We start from the raw sequence: 6,933 nt of genomic DNA, 5'->3' as shown, positions 1-6,933 counted from the left end.
GAAATTGAGATTTACAGTAGTTGATGATTCCCAATTTCCCATTGCTTTGTTAATGTAAAGTATATCTAATCCAAAACAGCCAAGCTGTAAAAAAAGTGTGCGGCCCTCAGAAAGGCTATGGTGAAAAAAGATGTGAAATCCAAGGTGGCGGCCAAGAAATGGCTGTGATGGTAGGTTAATGGTAAAAATTTTAATAATGACAATTCAGGTAAATTTTGTGAAGCGGCACAAAAATTCACCTGAATTGTCGTTATTAAAATTTTTACCATTAACCTACCATCACAGCCATTTCTTGGCCGCCACCTTGGATTTCACATCTTTTTTCACCATAGCCTTTCTGAGGGCCGCACACTTTTTTTACAGCTTGGCTGTTTTGGATTAGATTTCATTTCTTTTTGTATTTGTATACCCCAAAGCCGGCCTATGGCCAGCTTTGGGACTTTTTTAACCTATGTTTTTTTTCTTTACTACAGGAAGAAGTAAAGATGAAGTAGATATACTTTAAATATTTTATCAGTAAATGTACAAATTATATATATAATACATATGTGACCGGATTTGCAAAAAGGGGCCTTCCACACACATCCAATTTGCCAACTTTGACAATTGATAACTTCAGATTGGAAAGAGCTATTGCCTTGAAATTTGGGCAGTGGTGATTTCTTTGCAGCTGAACTCTCCACATGATGGTTTCTTTGTAGCTGAACTCTCTACAAGGCAATTTCTTCTAGCTGATCTCTCTACAGGGAGATTTGTTTGTAGCTGAACTATCTACAAGGTAACTTCTTCTAGCTGATCTCTCTACAGGGTGATTTGTTCGTAGCTGAATTCTGTACAGGCGATGTGTTTGCAGCTGAGCTCTTTACAAAATGGTTTCTTTGTAGCTGAACTCTCTACAAAGTAACTTCTTCTAACTGAATAACAGACAGATCTTTCTACAGCGTGATTTGTTTGTAGCTGAACTATCTACAAGGTAATTTCTTCTAGCTGATCTCTCTACAGGGTGATTTGTTTGTAGCTGAATTCTGTACAGGTGATTTGTTTGCAGCTGAGCTCTTTACAAAATGGTTTCTTTGTAGCTTCACTCTCTACAAGGTAATTTCTTCTAGCTGATCTCTCTACAGGGAGATTTGTTTGTAGCTGAACTATCTACAAGGTAATTTCTTCTAGCTGATCTCTCTACAGGGTGATTTGTTTGTAGCTGAATTCTGTACAGGTGATTTGTTTGCAGCTGAGCTCTTTACAGAATGGTTTCTTTGTAGCTGAACTCTCTACAAGGTAACTTTTCTAGCTGATGTCTCTACAAGGTGGCTAGTTTGTAGCTGAACTCTCTACTAGGCACCGGCCTATTATGCCCAAAATTTTACCTATTGTGCTTTTGAGCAGTGCTCAAAAATTAAGCCTATTATGCTCAAAATTATGCTTTCAAAATCAAGATTATGCTCTAGAACTGACTGTTTTATTAGAGTATATCAGCTTTTCCTGACTGCTCTATTAGAGTAAGTGACTGCTCTATTAGAGTATCTTGATCTTATTTCTGCAAAGTGTGAATAACTAACAAAGAAACGGTTTAATAAGTTATATTACGAGTTTTTAATTATAAAATGCACTAATAATACTATTGGCAGTGAATATTTGCTTTCTTTCAGGCGAGCGTATTGCGCATTTAATTAATTTTTCAAACATCGTCCCTATTATGCTGGCATTATGCTTGATGCTTTTGGTCACCTATTATGCTTTAAATTATGCTGGCATAATCGGCCGGTGCCTACTCTCTACATGGTGGTTTCTTTGTAACTGAACTTTCTACAAGTTGACTTCTTCTAGCTGATCTTTCAATAGGGTGATTTGTTTGTAGCTTCACTCTCTACAAGGTAACTTCTTCTAGCTGATCTCTCTACAGGGAGATTTGTTTGTAACTGAACTCTCTACAGGTGATTTGTTTGAAGCTGAACTTTCTAAATGATGGTTTCTTTGTAGCTGAACTCTCTACAAGTTAACTTCTTCTAGCTAATCTCTCTACAGGGTGATTTGTTTGTAGATGAATTCTGTACAGGTGATTTGTTTGCAGCTGAGCTCTTTACAGAATGGTTTCTTTGTAGCTGAACTCTCTAAAAGGTAACTTCTTCTAACTGATCTTTCTACAGGGCAATTTGTTTTTGGCAGAATTTTCTACAGGGTGATTTCTTTGCAGCTGAACTCTCTACATGGTGGTTTCTTTGTAGCTGAACTCTCTACAAGGTAACTTCTTCTAGCTGATCTCTCTACAGGGTGATTTGTTTGTAGCTGAACGATCTACAAGGTAACTTCTTCTAGCTGATCTCTCTACAGGGCAGTTTCTTTGTAGCTGAACTCTCTAAAAGGTAACTTCTTCTAACTGATCTTTCTACAGGGCAATTTGTTTGTGGCTGTATTTTCTACAGGGTGATTTGTTTGCAGCTGAACTCTCTACATGGTGGTTTCTTTGTAGCTGAACTCTCTACAAAGTAATTTCTTCTAGCTGATCTCTCTACAGGGTGATTTGTTTGTAGCTGAATTCTGTACAGGTGATTTGTTTGCAGCTGAGCTCTTTACAGAATGGTTTCGTTGTAGCTGAACTCTCTACAAGGTAACTTCTTCTAACTGATCTTTCTACAGGGCAATTTGTTCGTGGCAGAATTTTATACAGGGTGATTTCTTTGCAGCTGAACTCTCTACATGGTGGTTTCTTTGTAGCTGAACTCTCTACAAGGTAACTTCTTCTAGCTGATCTCTCTACAGGGTGATTTGTTTGTAGCTGAACGATCTACAAGGTAACTTCTTCTAGCTGATCTCTCTACAGGGAGATTTGTTTGTATAGCTGAACTCTCTACAGGTGATTTGTTTGAAGCTGAACTCTCTAAATGATGGTTTCTTTGTAGCTGAACTCTCTACAAGTTAACTTCTTCTAGCTGATCTCTCTACATGGTGATTTGTTTGTAGCTGAATTCTGTATTGGTGATTTGTTTACAGCTGAGCTCTTTAAATAATGGTTTCTTTGTAGCTGAACTCTCTCAAGGTAATTTCTTCTAGCTGATGTCTTTACAGGGTCACTAGTTTGTAGCTGAATTCTCTACATGGTGGTTTCTTTGTAACTGAACTCTCTACAAGGTAACTTTTTCTAGCTCATCTTTCTACAGGGTGATTTATTTGTAGCTGAATTCTTTACAGGTGATTTGTTTGTAGCTGAGCTCTTTAAAGAATGGTTTCTTTATAGCTGAACTCTCTACAAGGTACCTTCTTCTAGCTGATGTCTCTACAAGGTCACTAGTTTGTAGCTGAGCTCTCTACATGGTGGTTTTTTTGTAACTGAACTCTCTACAAGGTGACCTCTTCTAGCTGATCTTTCTACAGTGTGATTTGTTTGAAACCGAACTCTCTACAAGGTAACTTCTTCTAGCTGATCTCTCTACAGGGAGATTTGTTTGTAGCTGAACTCTCTACATGATGGTTTCTTTGTAGCTGAACTCTTTGCAAGGTAACTTCTTCTATTGATCTCTCCACAGGGCGATTTGTTAGTAGCTGAACTCTCTACATGGTGGTTTCTTTGTAGCTGAACTCTACAAGGTGATTTTTTCTAGCTGAACTATCTCTTTCCATAGTTGCATGAACTCCCTACAAGGTAACTTCTTCTAGCTGATCTCTCTACAGGGTGACTTGTGTGTAGCTGATCTCTATACAGGTTTCTTATTCCTAGCTGATCTCTTGAATTCTCTTCAGGGTGACTGCTCTATTAGGATGACTGCTCTATTAGAGTATCTCGATCTCGCACTTGCTGCACCAAGTTGGATTTCGTGTTATAACTCCGTGGCTTTAAGTCTGATTCTTCTACACCATTGATGATCCTTTCTAAGATGACTACTCCATCTGTACAACGATTTTCAAAGCATTACCCTAAGCGGTTTATCTGGTAGGCGTGGCAAGCAGTCGTTTTTTTATTAGCTGATCTCGATTGCGTAATTGTTACAGACTGTTGGTTTTTTCGTTGTATCTTCTTGGTTTTTAGCTCGATTTCTTTCAAACCACAAAAGGTTTGAGGTTCAATAGTTAACCTATTCACCCACCGATTTTCAGCTTCTTCCCATACGCGGTTTACCCTGTAGGCGTGACAACATATTGGTATTATTTTTCATTAATAATCGCTCATAACTCTTTGCCTGTTTATCGTATTCCAGCCAAAGTTGGTACCGAGATGCGCCTTTATATCCCTCTTCTGTGTGCCAAATTTCAAGGCAATCGGATAACGCGTTCGCGTTTTATAGCAGTTTTTGTAAGTGTGCGACAAGAAAAAGAAAAATAAGAAGAAAAAAAAAAAACGAAGAAACTGAGCCAATTTTTGAAGTCGCATATCTCGGGAACGCGCGAAGCGATTTCGCTCAAATTTGGAATGTGGAGTGCTGCAGTTGGAGGGAATGTCCACAGCAGAAATCGTCTTGTTTCATCAAGGAAGCACAGAGCTACGGAGGTGCGAAAATTGCGTTTTCTTTCTTCCTGTCAATATACTCACGGGTGTTACGCGCCGGCTTCTTGGGCCGCACGACACACTACCGTGTGTCTTGATACGAGCATGATAGAGCAGTGACCTCATCCATGCGCAGCCATATAGCTAGTGCGGTGGATGCACTGTGGCTAATTAGATTGTCCACACTGATTAGTAAAAATATTCATGTACTTGAATGCATTCCTGTCAACTTCGTAGTCAGCCTTAGCCTACACTAACAGAGCAAAGCCCAACACACACACACACACACACACACACACGCACACACACACACACACACACACACACACATACAAACACACACACACAAAAGACAATACCATCAGCTACCACTTGCCTACCTGACTGCATCTGTGTGCTAGCTACTCATGTAGGCTGGTGCTAAGAGTCATCATAAGCATAATGAGGGCAGGACTAGTATTATACGTAACTCACAGAAAGGTGTACCATACAGTATCTCATGTGAATGTATGGGCATGGCAGCCCAATTAAGTATCACCTGTACCTTCACCCATTACATATGTTATATCAGAGCCATGGATGGTCTGTCTCCCCAGTTGTCACTAGGTTGCCACTTAACACCTGGATAACTGTACTGGGCATCAAACCTGGCTGAAACCTTTCAATTACCAAACTCAGACCACTTATCTTAACTCTCTCTCTCTCTCTCTCTCTCTCTCTCTCTCTCTCTCTCTCTCTCTCTCTCTCTCTCTCTAACACACACACACACACTAGCTACTACACAACATTAAATTTTTCCATGTATCAAAGCACTGATTGCGCCTACCAAAGGTAATGGATTTGATAGTGACAGACTGTTAGCAGCTACAGAATTTTTTTGTGATTTATAATGTCCGTGCTTGCATGCATGCATGAGTCAAAAGCAAAGTATAAGTCCTTTCAAACTATTGGCACACAGACTAACAGCTGTTCCTTCAAGCCATTAAAATGAATATAACCATTAACACTAATGAAATAATGTGCTGTGGTGGATTCCCAGTATGCAAATTCATAGAATTTTTTGCACTAGCTCAATCTGCTTCACACATCACTGTGGAGATTATTGTGAACACTTGGCACTTTTAAGTTAGTTTTAATATAGAAAAAGCTAGCTACCACCATTAGCAGGACACATGTGCATAGATGAATTGCATTCCATCTTAAGAGCCTCTGTGATTGAAACTTACTTTGCTACATGCTTAATGCATATTCCTGACATGTAGATATGTATTATAGTGCACACAATACTTTGATTGTGCCTACTAAAATTCATGCATTTGATAGTGACAGTCTGACAGACCGTTAGCAGCTATAGAAGTTTTTTTGTTATTCAAAATGTCTATAGACCATGCTTAAATGAATGAATAGCAAAGTATATAAGTCCCTTCCAAGCATTGGCGACACAAACACACTAACAGCTGTTACTTCAAGCCACTAAATGGATATAACCACTAATGAAATAACGTTAACAGCTGTGGTGGATGCCCAGTATGGAAATTCATAGAGTAGATTACTAAGCTACACTTCACTGCCTGCTTTGAAGACCAATGTGTTTCACATATTGCTGTGAAAAAATTGTGAACACTTGACACTTTAAACACATAAAGCTGCAGCTACCACCATGCAGGATCAGGTAACATAGTTAAGCAGGACACATCTACATAGATGGATTGCATTCCATCTTACGAGCCTCTGAGATTAAACTCTTACCTTGCTGACATGATAGAATTTTGTTCACATGTTGCTGCTAAGAGGTGACCAGAAACTCATTTACAACAGAACAAAGAAATGGGCAGGTAGCTATAGTTTATGTATTTAACCAAAAGATCTACCAAAACATTTGAATATAGTTATGTGTAATTCTTCAACTCTATGAATATGACCAATTAGCTGCCACCACCCTTCTCACTCAATCAAGACATGCAGTTTCTTAGCAAATAGCTAATTTTAGGAGAACTTTATTCCTCATGCAAGTCCTTGCACATTACTAGCTACTAGTTACATGTGAATGATGATCACATCTAGTTGGTCTCATAAAGTTATTAAGGCATACAGGTCTCCAAATATGTATAGTAAATCTGTGAACTAAAAAAAATTAATGTGATACTAGCTATAGACCACCATACAAGAGTGCTGTAAACATTTTGTTTTCTTACAACATCATAATTCTTGCATGGATAGAAGTCATTTAACTGTAAACCAACATTGCAATTAATAAACCATCTAAGTGTCATTAGTGTTTTTTTCCTGCAATAAAGTTCTACCAATAACCTCTTGTACCAAGAGTCCATACTATAAGACCTCTTTATTATGAACTATTGATAGTACACATATACAATCAAAAATCAGTAATTTACTGTTATACATTACATACACTTGTCAGAAAGTGCCCAGTGGCAGTGACACAAAGACTA

Source organism: Dysidea avara, chromosome 1 (genome assembly GCF_963678975.1).
Source record: "Dysidea avara chromosome 1, odDysAvar1.4, whole genome shotgun sequence".
NCBI lineage: Eukaryota > Metazoa > Porifera > Demospongiae > Dictyoceratida > Dysideidae > Dysidea > Dysidea avara.
Note: the sequence above shows the minus strand (reverse complement) of the source record.